The 13,076-nt window shown below is 42.5% G+C and overlaps 1 long non-coding RNA gene across 1 annotated transcript in view; it reads left to right on the top strand.

The window, feature by feature from the left end:
• LOC109302451 overlaps nt 1–12,641 on the top strand; it is a 24,176-nt gene extending 11,535 nt beyond the window's left edge. The window contains exons 2-3 of the long non-coding RNA XR_002098783.1: nt 8,401–8,525; nt 12,382–12,641. This is a non-coding gene — a long non-coding RNA (uncharacterized LOC109302451). The remainder of the gene's footprint in view (nt 1–8,400; nt 8,526–12,381) is intronic.
• The last annotated feature ends 435 nt before the right edge of the window (nt 12,642–13,076 follow it).

The raw sequence follows: 13,076 nt of genomic DNA, 5'->3' as shown, positions 1-13,076 counted from the left end.
AAGATAGCTTTTGTTCAGCAACAATTGTCCAATGTGTTTTATAGAAAAAATGTCTTAGTCTATGAGCTATTATTGCAAACATTCATAAAGTACTAACATGACACTTCAATACTACTGAAACCTGCTCAAGTTAACTTGCCAACTGTGCTCTATTTGCAAGTAAAATGTGCTTTCCTGTCTAATCATCTGCTGCTGTAACTGATCATCTCCCATTCACTTAATAATATATGCCAAGAGCTTTCCAAATGTATTTTGTCCTTAGACTATCTGATCATCATTAGCAAGAAATAGTGGCAGCACCAATGTCAGAAGAGAAGAAGCTTGTAGGGGACCAAAAAGTCTGCATGGCAAGGAACTTTAGAGGGATACAATGTCTGTGTCACTAAAAAACACCCTGCCATCCAGACAGAGAGGAAGTAAAGAAATATATGGGAAATCTGACCAACCAAAGAAGGTTTTAAACAATATATATTATTTATGACTTGAGGAATCTGAAATGTGTTACCATAGTGATGATGCTTGGAGAGGATCAGTTTAAAAACTGCTAATTGTAAAATAATGGTTTCAATTTCATACAAATACTTTTGCTTTTTACCAAGCAGCAGAGAATATCTAGTTTTAATTGGAGTACTAAAAATGTATAGAAAAGCCAATTCAGAAAGAGGACAACCCATTGTATTTTGAAACCTACAATGTGAGCCAGCTGTTTTCCTCTGGATGTAAATTTAATCTCAGTTTAATTCAAGAACAGGTTAAATGTCCCTGTAAAAGGAAATATGTTTCCATATCTAGTAAGAGATACTTGGCTTACTATAAGCATTCATTTTAAACTCCACAAGAAAAAACCTAGATATATTCACCAGAAATCTGACATTTATCTGAAAGCTAATGCTAATTAAAATGGAAGCATTAATGATGGCTTGTGCTGGAACAGAAGTAGTAGTGATTGTGCTCAAATACCTGTTGAGATGGAATTTATCAAAAAGGCAAGGTATGCTTGGGAGGAGATAAATTTCACTATCTTGTGAAATATTCCAGAATAGAGTAGTAAAATTGTGTGGTGCAAGGTTTTAGAAATTACAACAAAAGACTATCTATTTTCTGTAAGTAGGAACAATATTTAAATATATAAATTAGCCCATTAAAGAAGTTTCACTTTAAAACTGCAGCAACTTTTAACCCTAACTTAACAGCTGTGTAAGTGCATGTTCGAAGTCTGGATAGTATTAACAAATAATGATAAACCATGCAATCCAAATCAGAGCTGAAAAGCCATTGCACTTTTAGCCCGAATTTGAATTTTGTCATGTGTAATATATGACATATATGTAATATATATCCTTGCACAGGATTAATTGTGTAGTTTCAGTAAGACAAGGATTTGTTGAGATGGGTTGGGTAAGGATGATTTTGCCTCAGGCAGGGTGTTAGACTAGATGATCATCAAAGGTCCCTTTCAGACATACTTTTCTATGTTTTTCTATGACTTAAAAAGAACCACTTAAACTTCCAAATGCTTCTGGTTAAGACAAGTTTTATACATAGAGAGAGCAAGAGAGAGAGAGAGAGAGTGAGAGCTCTATATAGAGCTCGCTTTCTCTCTTTCTCTTTCTAGACATATATATATGGAGAGAGAGCTGTGTGTGTGTGTGTATCTCAAAAAAGCTTGTCTTAATCAGAAGCATTTGGAAATTTAAGTGGTTCTTTTTAAGTCATAGAAAAACATAGAAAAGTAGGTCTGAAAGGGACTTCTGATGATCTTCTAGTCTAATGCTCTGCCTAAGGCAAGATCATCCTTATCCAAACCATCTCAACAAATCCTTTTACAGGTAAAGCAGGGTCCTATACTGTACTTGTGGTTTTTGTGATTATTCTATTTTGTGCAATGGAATAGTTTGATACGGAACTTAAACATCAACCAAAATACTCACCACTGTGCTTACGATGGTTGAATCGGAGAAAGGCAATGAGTGGAGACCACTTTCAAGTCTAAAATGGATATCAAAATACACATCTTAATTACTACACATATATTATTCCCTCTGGCTGGCTGGCTGTCACATGCACATACACACATGCACATGTTTTTATAACTTTTTAAAAAGAAATATAACATAGATATCTAAGTGCCAAGATATATCTGACTGCCATGTCTAGGTCTGGTGTTAGACATCCTAAATGACTGAAGATAAAATAAACACTTTGAATTTATGGAGTGCTTTACCACTTTAAAACATGTTACTAATTTTCAAAGAATCCAGAGAGATACCTAACGGGTAATATCAGGATACATGCACATGACTAGCACTGATTGCAAATAAAATATCTCTGATTACAAGTTTTATATATAGTATTTGAAAGACGCGAAGATGTTATTTAAGAGAATTGCAGGAGAGGCCAGTGATAATGGTGTCAAGAAATCAAATATTAACAACTTAACTTAGTCTGGGTTGTGCTGTATTGAAGAAAAGTTTTCTTGGGGGCTCACATTTAGCTATTTAAGACTGACTATCGTCAAGATGGTTTTGCAATACAAAAATCTCGATATGTTCATATAGCAGAAGATAGGTGTAGAGCAGGGATAATGATGCAGCTGTGAGATGCAGTATAGTAGCAATGGGAGAAAGGGCTGAATACCACTGTGCTGAAGCATGACCTGGAGAAGGCCTATGATCAGGTAATGGGTCCTATTCAAGGCACTGAAGAAGAAGGGGTCCCCCAGACCTTTATCACCTGGCTGAAGATGCTGTACACTGATGTGAGCAGCAGGGTATTGGTAAACGGATCCCTGATAGTCCCAATCGTGGTGGAGTTAAACATCCATCATGGATGCCCATTCTCTCCAATCATGTTTATTTGTGTGATTAAACATCTAGCACAGATGCTCAGACAGGACCTTGGAATCGGTGGAATAGGGATCCATGACAGTAACTAGCAAGAGACTAAGTTCCTGGCCTACATGGACAACCTCAACATCATGCAGGGAAAAGTGGTCAGTCAAAAGGGTATTACAACACACCCAGGTATATGGAGCAATGGTGGAGGCCAAGCTCAATGTGAGCAAAAGCACCTGCCTATTACTGGTGAACTCGGGGACCTGTTGGTCCTGATGGTCTCCCTTCCCTGCCAGAGGGTAAAGATTCCCAGGCTGGAGTTCAACCTTAGATTTCATAGATTTCATAGACATTAGGGCTGAAATGGACCTCATAAGATCACTGGGTCCAGACCCCTGCCCAAGGGGCAGGAAGTCAGCTTGGGGCAAAGGATCCCAGCAAGATAAGCATCCAAATGTTTCTTTAAAGTGTCCAGAGTAGGTGTGTGCACCACCTCTGGAGCGAAACTGTTTCAGGCCTTGGGGGCTTGGACAGTAAAGAAGTTTTTCCTTATGTCCAGCCTAAAATGGTCTTGCAGGAGTTTGTGACCATTAGACCTTGTCATCCCCTGGGGTGCTCTGGTGAAGAGGCGTTCCCCCAGTTCCTGATGCACACCTGTTATGTACTTATAGGCTGCCACCAAGTCACCCCTGAGCCTGCACTTCTCCAGGCTGAAGAGCCCCATAGCTCACGACCTCTCTTCATAAGGCCTGTTCTCCTGCCTTCTGATCATATGCATGACTCTCCTCTGGGCTCTTTCAAGCTTCTCCATGTCCTTCCTAAATTGTGGATCCCAGAATTGGATACAGTACTCCAGCTGTGGCCTCACCAAGGCCAAGTACAGCAGGAGGATAACATCCTGTGTCTTGCTTGAGATGCATTGGTAGATGCAAGCCAGAGTTTTGTTTGCTTTGGCAGCTGTGGTCAATCATGACCCCCACATCTCTTTCAGTTATGGTGCTAACAAGCATAGTATTGCCAAGTCTATAAATGTAATGTGGGTTTCTTTTCCTGAAGTGGAGCACTTTGCATTACTCCATATTGAATGCCATTGGGTTTTCATCCACCCACCTTGCAAGCTTATCGAGGTTGGCCTGGATCATCAACCTGTCCTCAAGTGTGGACACTCTTCCACAAAGTTTGGTGTTATCAGTGACCTTAGCCAGTCTGTTTCTGATGCCAGTGTCCAGATCATTTCTGAAGACATTAAAGAATACAGGTTCAAAAATGGAGCCTTGGGGGATACCACTAGTCACTGAGTGCCATGTCAGTTTGGTTCTATCAACTATCACTCTCTGGGTCCAACCTTGGGGCCAGTTCCTCAGCTATCGGACTGTAAAGTAGTTGAGACCATAGTTGCCCAATTTTTCCAGGAGGGTATCACGGGACACCAGGTCAGAGGCTTTTTTAAAGTCCAAATACATGATATCAACCTCTTCACTTTTTTCCAGGTGATATGTCACCTAGTCATAGAAGAAAATGAGGTTAGTCAGGAAAGATCTACCCACCCCAGACTCGTGCTGGCTATCTCTCCAAATGTTGCCTTCTTTTAGCTTGTCAAGAATGGTTTTGTTTTGTTTTTTTCCAAAAATCTTCCCAGTCATTGAGGTGAAACTGATTTGGCTTGTAGTTTCTCTGGGTCTTCTTTCCTCCCTTTCTTGAAGATGAGCACGACATTGACCCTCTTCCAATCTTCAGATACTTTGCCCAAGTGCCACAAGATCTCTAATATCCTTGCCAGTGGCTGTGTTATGATGTCTGCCAGTTTCTTTAGCAGTCTTGGGTGCAATCTATCTGGACCAGGTGATTTGTGGGGGTCCAGCCTCTCAAGAAGCTTCCTCACAAGATCCATGCCAGTGGTGGGCATATATTCACCCTCACCCTGGTCATCCTACATCATGTTAGGCAGGGTGGTCCCTTTGGGCTGGTGAAAAACTGACACAAAGTAATTATTAAGCAGATTGGCTTTTTCCTGGGTGTCGGTAGTCAGCTGTCCCAGCTGGTTTAGAGGGATCCAATGTTGTCCTTGTTTTTCTTTTGACTCTCCATATATCTGAAGAAGGACTTTTTATTGTCCTTGATTCGTGTAGCCAGTTGCAGTTCAGTTGAATCCTTGGCTTTCCTAGTTCACTCCCTGCAAGTGTGGGCCAGTGCAGAATACTTTTCCTTAGTGGTGTTTCCTGTCTTAGATCCTTTATAAGCCTCTCTTTTTAGATGTAGGATGTCCATGAGTTCCCTGTTGAGCCAAGGGGTTTGTTGAGCTCTTTCCTATGGGTTGGGATGGACTCCCCTTCACAATGGCACCAGTGCCACAGTGCCACAGTCTTCTGTTTACATCCTCAATTTGTCTCTCCCTTTTCAGCCCATGACCTGTAACTGGAAGGATTGAGGAAAAAAACACCTGTGCCCCGAAACCCCTGAGCCCCTGTAGCCATTCATGACCCAGCTGGGATTCCTCCAAGCTCTGTCATTTGTGTCCACATGGATAAGGAGCATAGGGTAGTGGTCAGAGGGCTGGATAAGTTTTGGGATCCTCTCAGCCACATCCTGGATACAGGGGTCTTCGGAGGCAGTAAACCTCCTGGGCTGAGGGATCAGGGTGGCAGATCACTCCTTCTGTCCCCCTCAGGTGGGAGTCTCCCAAAATGACCATTCTGTGTTTTGTCTTAGGGATGGTAGCTGGTTGCATTTCTTCCTTGCTTGCAGTAGCTGGTAGTTCTGCAGGCTCTACTGGTGCTACAAGAGGTTCATACCTGTTGCAGAGGTCCCGGGGGGTGGGGGGGTAGTGACCCTGGTACAGTGAGCCTTGGGGCCAGATACAACCCTTGTCCAGCCTCCTGGCTGGACAATGTGGGAGTGCCTCTTGGCCTCCCTGGTCCTGGCAGGCAACTTGGGTCTTCCCTCTTCTTTCCTGGGGCAAAGGGCCTGGCAGTAGGAGTCCATCTCCTGTTCAGCATCCCTGATGGCACCCTCTGAACTGCAATCTGGAGCTGCACTATCTGGGATTCCAGAGACTCCAATATGGAGCACACCTCACAAGGGAAGGCTACAATGCTCCTGATCCCATGTCCCTGGAGTCATGCCAGGCAGCCCCCAAAGCTGACAGCCAGGGGCTCCGTCTGAATGGAAGTCGAAACCATGGGTTCCACATGGGTGGAGGCTTCAGAAGTATCAGAGGGGAGGGAACGAGCCACAAGGGGGAACCTCAGGTTGCAACGCATCCCACCCACCATTGCACAGGTAGTAGTTTGGCTACTACTGTGCCAACTGTTCCCCTGAGGCTCAGGCCTCGTGCCTCACCTGCACACCCTCCTGAGGGAACTCCCGTGCTAACTTGCGCTGAGCCAAGAGCATGCTTGTTTGCACATTCTGTTCACAAGGCTCTGGTTGCATAGTTCCCTGGGAGGCTGGGCAAAGTAGGACCCGGGGGGGGTGGCGGGGGGGACCCTCCTCAGCTTCTCTCAGATGCCCTGCCACTGTGCTAGTTCCCTCCCACCACAGGTCCCGCTTACCTCCCAGCTATGCTGGGGGTTGTCAGGGTTTTGCTGGGGTCCTGTTAGGGATCCTGGGGGGTTCTGGGGGTGTAACAAGCTTTCACCAGTGTGTCTCGCTCCAGAGCCAGGGCCAAACTGAGCTGACTGGACAGAAGTTTTGGGAAAAGACTGAGGTCAAGGCTAAACAGAGACTGGAGCTGTGGAAATCATGCTGCCTGTCAGTGGGGAGTCGCATGGCACTCATAAAGGCAATGTTATTACTGATGCTTCTGCACACCGCACTAGTCTTCCCCTCCTCAGAGTAAGTAATTCACAGAATCCAAAGAGCTACACACATCTTCTTCTGGAATTTCAAATGGGAGAAGGTACAAAGGACCACACTGTACAAAACAAAACTGTTTGGAGGCAGAGAAATGCCAGATATCCTGCTGGTTCTCTGGGCCAAGTACATGAGCAAGATCTGCAAACTGGCAAAGGGGACAGAATCCAAAACAACCCGATTTATGAAGTATTTTGTAGGGCAACTACTATGACAGTGGCGGGTATACATGATGAACAATGCCAATGGACCGTGGAGTCACCATGTTTCTATGAGATCCTGAAACCCTTCAAGAACAAATACAAACTGCACAACAAGGCCCCAGTGGCCCTGCCAAACCACCAAAAAATGCAGGAAGTAGTAAGGGAAAGAGATGTCATGTCACCCATGGACCTACTACCTGGTGATAGCTTCTAGGCTGTGTGGGAGCGGATCTTCCACAAGGACTTGCAGAAGCACAGAGACTTGACCTAGTAGGCAGCCTACCAGGCACTCCCATATGGGCATGGAAAAACAGTGAGGGGCAGAGAGGCCCATCAAACTGCCCTGGAAAACCTGATGGTGGAAGATGAAATAATCGACCATATCTTCTGATACTGCCCACATGCCAAGGAGGTGTGGAGGAGAGTACCTGTACTCCTCTTGATGGTGACAGGGTTCTGTATGGGCACTTGGCCAAGCAACAAGGAACCCCAACAGCCCACTTCAACCAGTTCATCTCCTGCTTCAAGAATTCCCTGTGGAAGATCAAGACCCTACTCATGAACAGATGCACAAACCTCTCAGTTGAGGGTTGCATCAAAATGGGACTGAATAAGACATACTGATAGTACAGGAAGGCAGTAGAAGATGAGAGGGAAGAGATGGCAGACATAATATGAAACATAGGGTCTTCATAGACTAGACTGTCATAGATTGTTCAGAGATGGGTCCTCCCAAAGAGGGCAGCAATGATGATGGCGACGGAGATGACAACAAATAAAATGACCAGTGAAAGGACTGAGGAAACAGGCAGGGGAGTTGGGGGGGGGGGGCAGAAGGAACACTGAGGTGGTCCTTTGTGTAACTGTGATGGTTAAATGTGCCAGTGATGGGCAATCTTGTGTGTGGACTTGCAGGAATGCAGATGTGCAGGTTTGCAATGCAATTTTTTAACAGAAATGAGAATGGTATACGTGTAAAGGTGTGTGTTTGGACTGTAAAGTGGACCACAGCGGTCACAAGAAAGAATGGTCAAAGTATGGGGGGAGATAAAGGGAAGGGGTGTGGGTGGATGCTTGCATGTATGTATATAATATTATTTATATGTAGTGAAATAAATATTTTTACCAAAAAAAGAAAAGACACACACATCTCTCTCTGCCTCCAACTGGGAGATAAGCACACCCAGAGCTCAAGTAAGCATCCTTTCATGGTGCTTCCTTGTGTTCACTTGTAAGCCTGCTCTACTACACTAAAATTCATAAGCCCAGATTTCACTGAACTGAAATGGTAATTATTTAGGTCTTGCCATACCCTGTGTTCTATACAAATTAAAGATGTTATCATTTTTATAAATGAAAATTATTTACATCCAAAATAAAGATTCTTGTAATAGGAAGATTAAGTGTTAGAGGTATGTATCAGAACAGAGTAATTCCTTTAGCATTTAACTTTCTTGTCTCAATCATTGTGCATCCCTCATTTTAATTCTCTTCCATCCATTGTGTCACAGTTTTGAATACTGGCTTTTTGAGTGTTTTGCAATGAGCAGAAGCATGCAAGTCCAAAACATAAAGGGCATGTGTCCATCCAGTGTCTGAGTTCTCAGTACAGAAAAGTGGAAAGGCCAACAACAAGGTAATTATTTCCCCCCTGATTCTGTGGGCTGTGATGAGATGATTAAATAAATAAACCTGGATCTAAATAAATCCCAGACAGCATTTAAGAGCTATGTAGGGATTTCAAATTAAACAGAAGAGGTCATGAATGTTAGTGTGTTGAAAGCTGATGAGTGCTCCAGTAGCTGCAGAATGGGAACTTCCTTCACATACAACATTGCAGAAGTTGTTTCAGGATCCCGGAGTTGTTTCAGGATCACTAATCACGCTCTGAGCTGCAAAGTGCTCCTTGTTAGAAGAATTCATCTTTTATGAAATAGACTTAATTGTAGCCATCTTCAAACAAATTGAAAAATAACCAGAAGGTGAGTAAGTGAAAGATTCATTCTGTAATCTCAATGAGACAGAGCCCAGAGCAAATGAAGGCCTTTAACAAGGGGTAATGACTGTACCTGGGAAAAGACCTGGTTCTGTTTTAGAATTATTAAATTTGTTGAGGAAGGGAAGAAATGTATTGACACACATTTTGATGAGGACGTAAAACTAGTACTGAAAACTTGCTAAAATAAAACTGAAAAACCTCAACCAGCCCAAATATAATTTATCACTTGGCTGAATGGGATTTCTTTATCCTACCTTGCCACATTTTTCAGGATTGGAAGATAGACATGACTTTCCAGTAGATTCCCTCCCCACACTCTGTTCCCCAGCTCTTGAACTGTGGAGTCCCATATTTTTGGCAGGAGAAGGATCAGATAATGGACCCTGATTGCAGCTGAATCAATATTATAGAGCATGTGAATTTTCAGTATTCTGGTTGAAAGGCACCAGGCAGTAGGTTCTGCACCCAAAGCTGCTGATCAGATGGCACTTGGTGAGAGAGACAATCATGCTTCTCTTTCAGGATCCAGCTATCATGGATCACTGAGGAGAAGATATTTTGGAAAGAGAGACACTTGCAATCCTTTAAACTTTACAGCAGTTTTCCATCCTAAATCCATAGGATATTTTTTTTCCCTGGGTGCCCCAGATGGATGGATGGTGACATTCCAGGTCACATAAGAGATGGTGAGAACTGGCCATTAGCTCTCCCTGTATTCCATGATGAGAGACCTCCATAAATTCAGCCCAAAGTGACTTTCATTTTTATACAGTAAGCTACCATTATCATCCACAGGGTCAGAGAAGCAATGCAGTCCTACTGCACAATAAGTGCATATCATACTCATGAAAGAAAAGGGATGTCCTCTACCATTCCAGCCTCCCTGTTTTAAAGCCTAAGGCACTGCTGCATGGATAATTGGACTGACATACCATGTGTAGGATATTGTTTTAATGCAGAACAGGATCATGCTGGGATGGAATAGGACCACTGCCGTCTTCTGCCAGTGCTTCCTCATTTATGTAGGTCCAGTGCTGAAAATCCTAACTGTTCATAATAAGGAAATAGAGGCACGTTGGCCCTGAACCTTAAGTCAGGGTACTGGGCTTTGACAGAGTCGAGCATATTTGACTTAAAATCCAGTACTAAGTTAAGATTAATTCCTATCATTCCTAAATCTTTCTCATCCCTAGGTCTTTGTCAATGGTTCACCATATCCCAGATTATCTTGACTATTTAAATACTGGAGTTTGAAATTATTTTCTTTAAACAAACTTATTATTTAATATTTTTTCCAATTTGTATCTCTTAATTTCACTTGGCCCCATTTACATTATTTATTTGTCCTCACATGTGTTCACCTCAACTTCTAATTTTTACCTGCATATTTCATTAAAATGTCTTTAATACACATCCAGTTTATTAATATGTAAAACACATAGCTTACTAAATATTTTCCCCACTCCCAGTTTAATACATCGACCCCTGTTTTACAATCAGCTCTCAATCCACATGAAAGCATTTCTATGCAAGTCAACTAAAAATAACTTTGAACAAGCTTTTGAGAGGCCTTGTATCAAATACTTTACTTGTCTCAAAATATATTATCTTTACTTGATTCATTTTGTCATTTAGTCAAAAAAGGCAAATAGGAGGATCTATCATTAGGAAACACTCAACATACTTTATTACTTTTTGGTAGGGGATGGGGAGAGAATGATCTGGATTCTTTTTCATAACATTCCTATAGTGATTTATAGAGCACTACTAGCACCATTTCCATTTTTATTTTGCTTCTTCCATTCCCAATCTGCTCCTGTTACTTGTAGTGTATAATGCTAGATTAACCCTTGCTGTCAAGGGATGATAGAAGAGCAGAAAACTTCCCCAAAACTAATGCCTCTGCTGAACTACAGCTAAGTTTACAGCATATTCTGCTGTGAATGGTATACCAAAGTCGATGCTGTGTTGTTTGGGGAGCTTCTCTCACATTGTCTTTTAGAGAAGAACCAGATCTTCTGGCACAATATGTTGTTTCCTGCGGTAGAAGCCTACATGTGACTGTTTAACATGAGGAAGCTGGCATGCAGAAACAGCAACCACACAATCTTTACAAGGTGTAGATTTGGACCCAGTGGCAAGGGAGAACCGAAGATGACAGGAGACCTACAGCTTGCTAAAGCCTTCTTCTGTCTACAGCCATTGAGATCCTGATATCTCCCTCCTGATCTGCTGTTGAGGTTAGACTGTGGTTTGTCTGGAACCTCCCCTCAGTCCTGTTCACCGTGGGTGACCGTGCCAGGAGTGTGAGGCTCCAGGCAACATATAGCTCTGAGGATCATTGAGACACACAAGTCTCTCCACCATTACAAGTTTCGGTCCACAGAGAGGCCTGGCAAAGTGATATACCTGACTATAGCCATGCTGTTTTGATTTTTTACTTTTCTTTGTCTTGTTTATGCTACTTTTCTTTACCATGTTAAATTGTTCTCCTCCCTAGCAATTTTCTCTTAGCTTTTTGTTTTTCCTTCTAATTACTAGAAGCAATTAGAGTAATTTGACTTTCTTCTATGGGTTTTGCAACTTGATAATAGTACCCAGTCACATCCAGACTCAACTAATGTTATTTCTGATATGCCTGCTCTTGGTAAGGTATGTGAGAGAAGTGACACATTAGTTTGTGCCACTAACAGTAGTGCCAGCATTAACCAGGTTGGGCAATTTCATTTAGGAAATAATGCAACCGTTGTTAGAGAAAGGTAGTCTTTCATACATTTACACATTTTAGACTTGTGTTAAGACTGTATCAAAAATATGAAAGTATATCTAGCTACAGGACTAACTTGTAAGTGCCCTTTAAGAAGCACAAACTGGGAGAAGAATCTATTCATTTTAGACAGATTGTTGAAATAGCTGAATTCTAAGATGTACTAAATTATTTATCTCCAAAGTGTATACTAATACACTTGAACCATGTGTCCTAATGTTTCAAAACAAATGCTAACTAAATTATTAAACCTGTATAGGCTGCTGATTTCCATTCAGAATAAAAAAAAAAAGGAAGTATGACATTTAAAGCTTCTCAGTAAGTCCTACAAAAAGAGGTAAGAAGAATTCAGACTTGTAAAAGAAGCTTGTTCAGTGCTTACTGGGGTGACCTATTGGTAGTGGAAGCCATTAAAAATACAAATCTTATACATGATGTTTCAAGAGTACATGCATGGTTTAATATTTTACAAGAGGAAGCTGACAGGAAGCTGAGAAGCGATGTGTCTTGTTGGCTTAGATCAAGTAGTAAATAATATAAATTCTATCCAAAAACCTTAATGGGCTAGGTCCTGTGGACCATACTCCCTGCTTCCTGCAGTCCTGAAATTGTTTAACTGACCCCAGAATCCGTGTGAAACTGGCTCCGTTGCAAAATTCCTTTTCTGCTAGCAGGGCAGTGGGGGAAAGGATGTGTAGTAAGAATTCTCCTTCTCCATTTTGCCAGCACTTAGTTGTGATTTGGACTCTTTCCAGGCTTAGGACAATCTACATGCCCAGTTATGCAGTTATGTAGAGAGAGCTTAAATTGCTCAAAAAAGTGGCATGCCTGATCTAAGTTAGCTCACCTGAGTAGATGTACCAATGTGGATCAAAACTGGGTTAACCCAATCAAAGAAAGTCTTAGTCTGACCTCGCAAATTCCTGTATGCACTTGCAGTGGAGCCCTGAGGCTGGAAAAGCCGAGCTGCTTCCACTCCCTCCCCGCCAACCCTCCAAGCCTGACTGGGTAATTTTTTGCTCCCTACCCAGGCAACCTGTGCCCCCGCCAGACCCACCAAACCCCCTGTGGACCCAGTAAGCCCTCACCCATCCCATCATACCTGCCCACCCCTGCCCTGACCACAAATAACTTACACTGGTTTCTCTTTCTATGTGACACTCCCAAGAGAAGCAGACAGCTGCATGCAGTTTCCAGTTTCCTGCATGCAGGATTTTCACAGCTTAAAGTAGACCATGAATGTAGACCGTGTGCAGTGAATGCCTTTATGCACCCTCTATGGCTAATGCAACTTACTGCATGATGAAGCAGTTCTTGAGCTCCTCTATTCTGGTTCAGAGAGTCTGACCCTGTGTAAAAAATGACTAGTATGAAGACAAGCACAGAGGAAGATGAGTACAGAAGTCTTAACTGTCATTTCA

This window comes from Gavialis gangeticus, unplaced genomic scaffold, assembly GCF_001723915.1.
Source record: "Gavialis gangeticus isolate Ggan-Ray unplaced genomic scaffold, GavGan_comp1, whole genome shotgun sequence".
NCBI lineage: Eukaryota > Metazoa > Chordata > Crocodylia > Gavialidae > Gavialis > Gavialis gangeticus.
The sequence above is the reverse complement of the archived record's forward strand: the minus strand, read 5'-3'. Positions and strand labels throughout refer to the sequence as shown.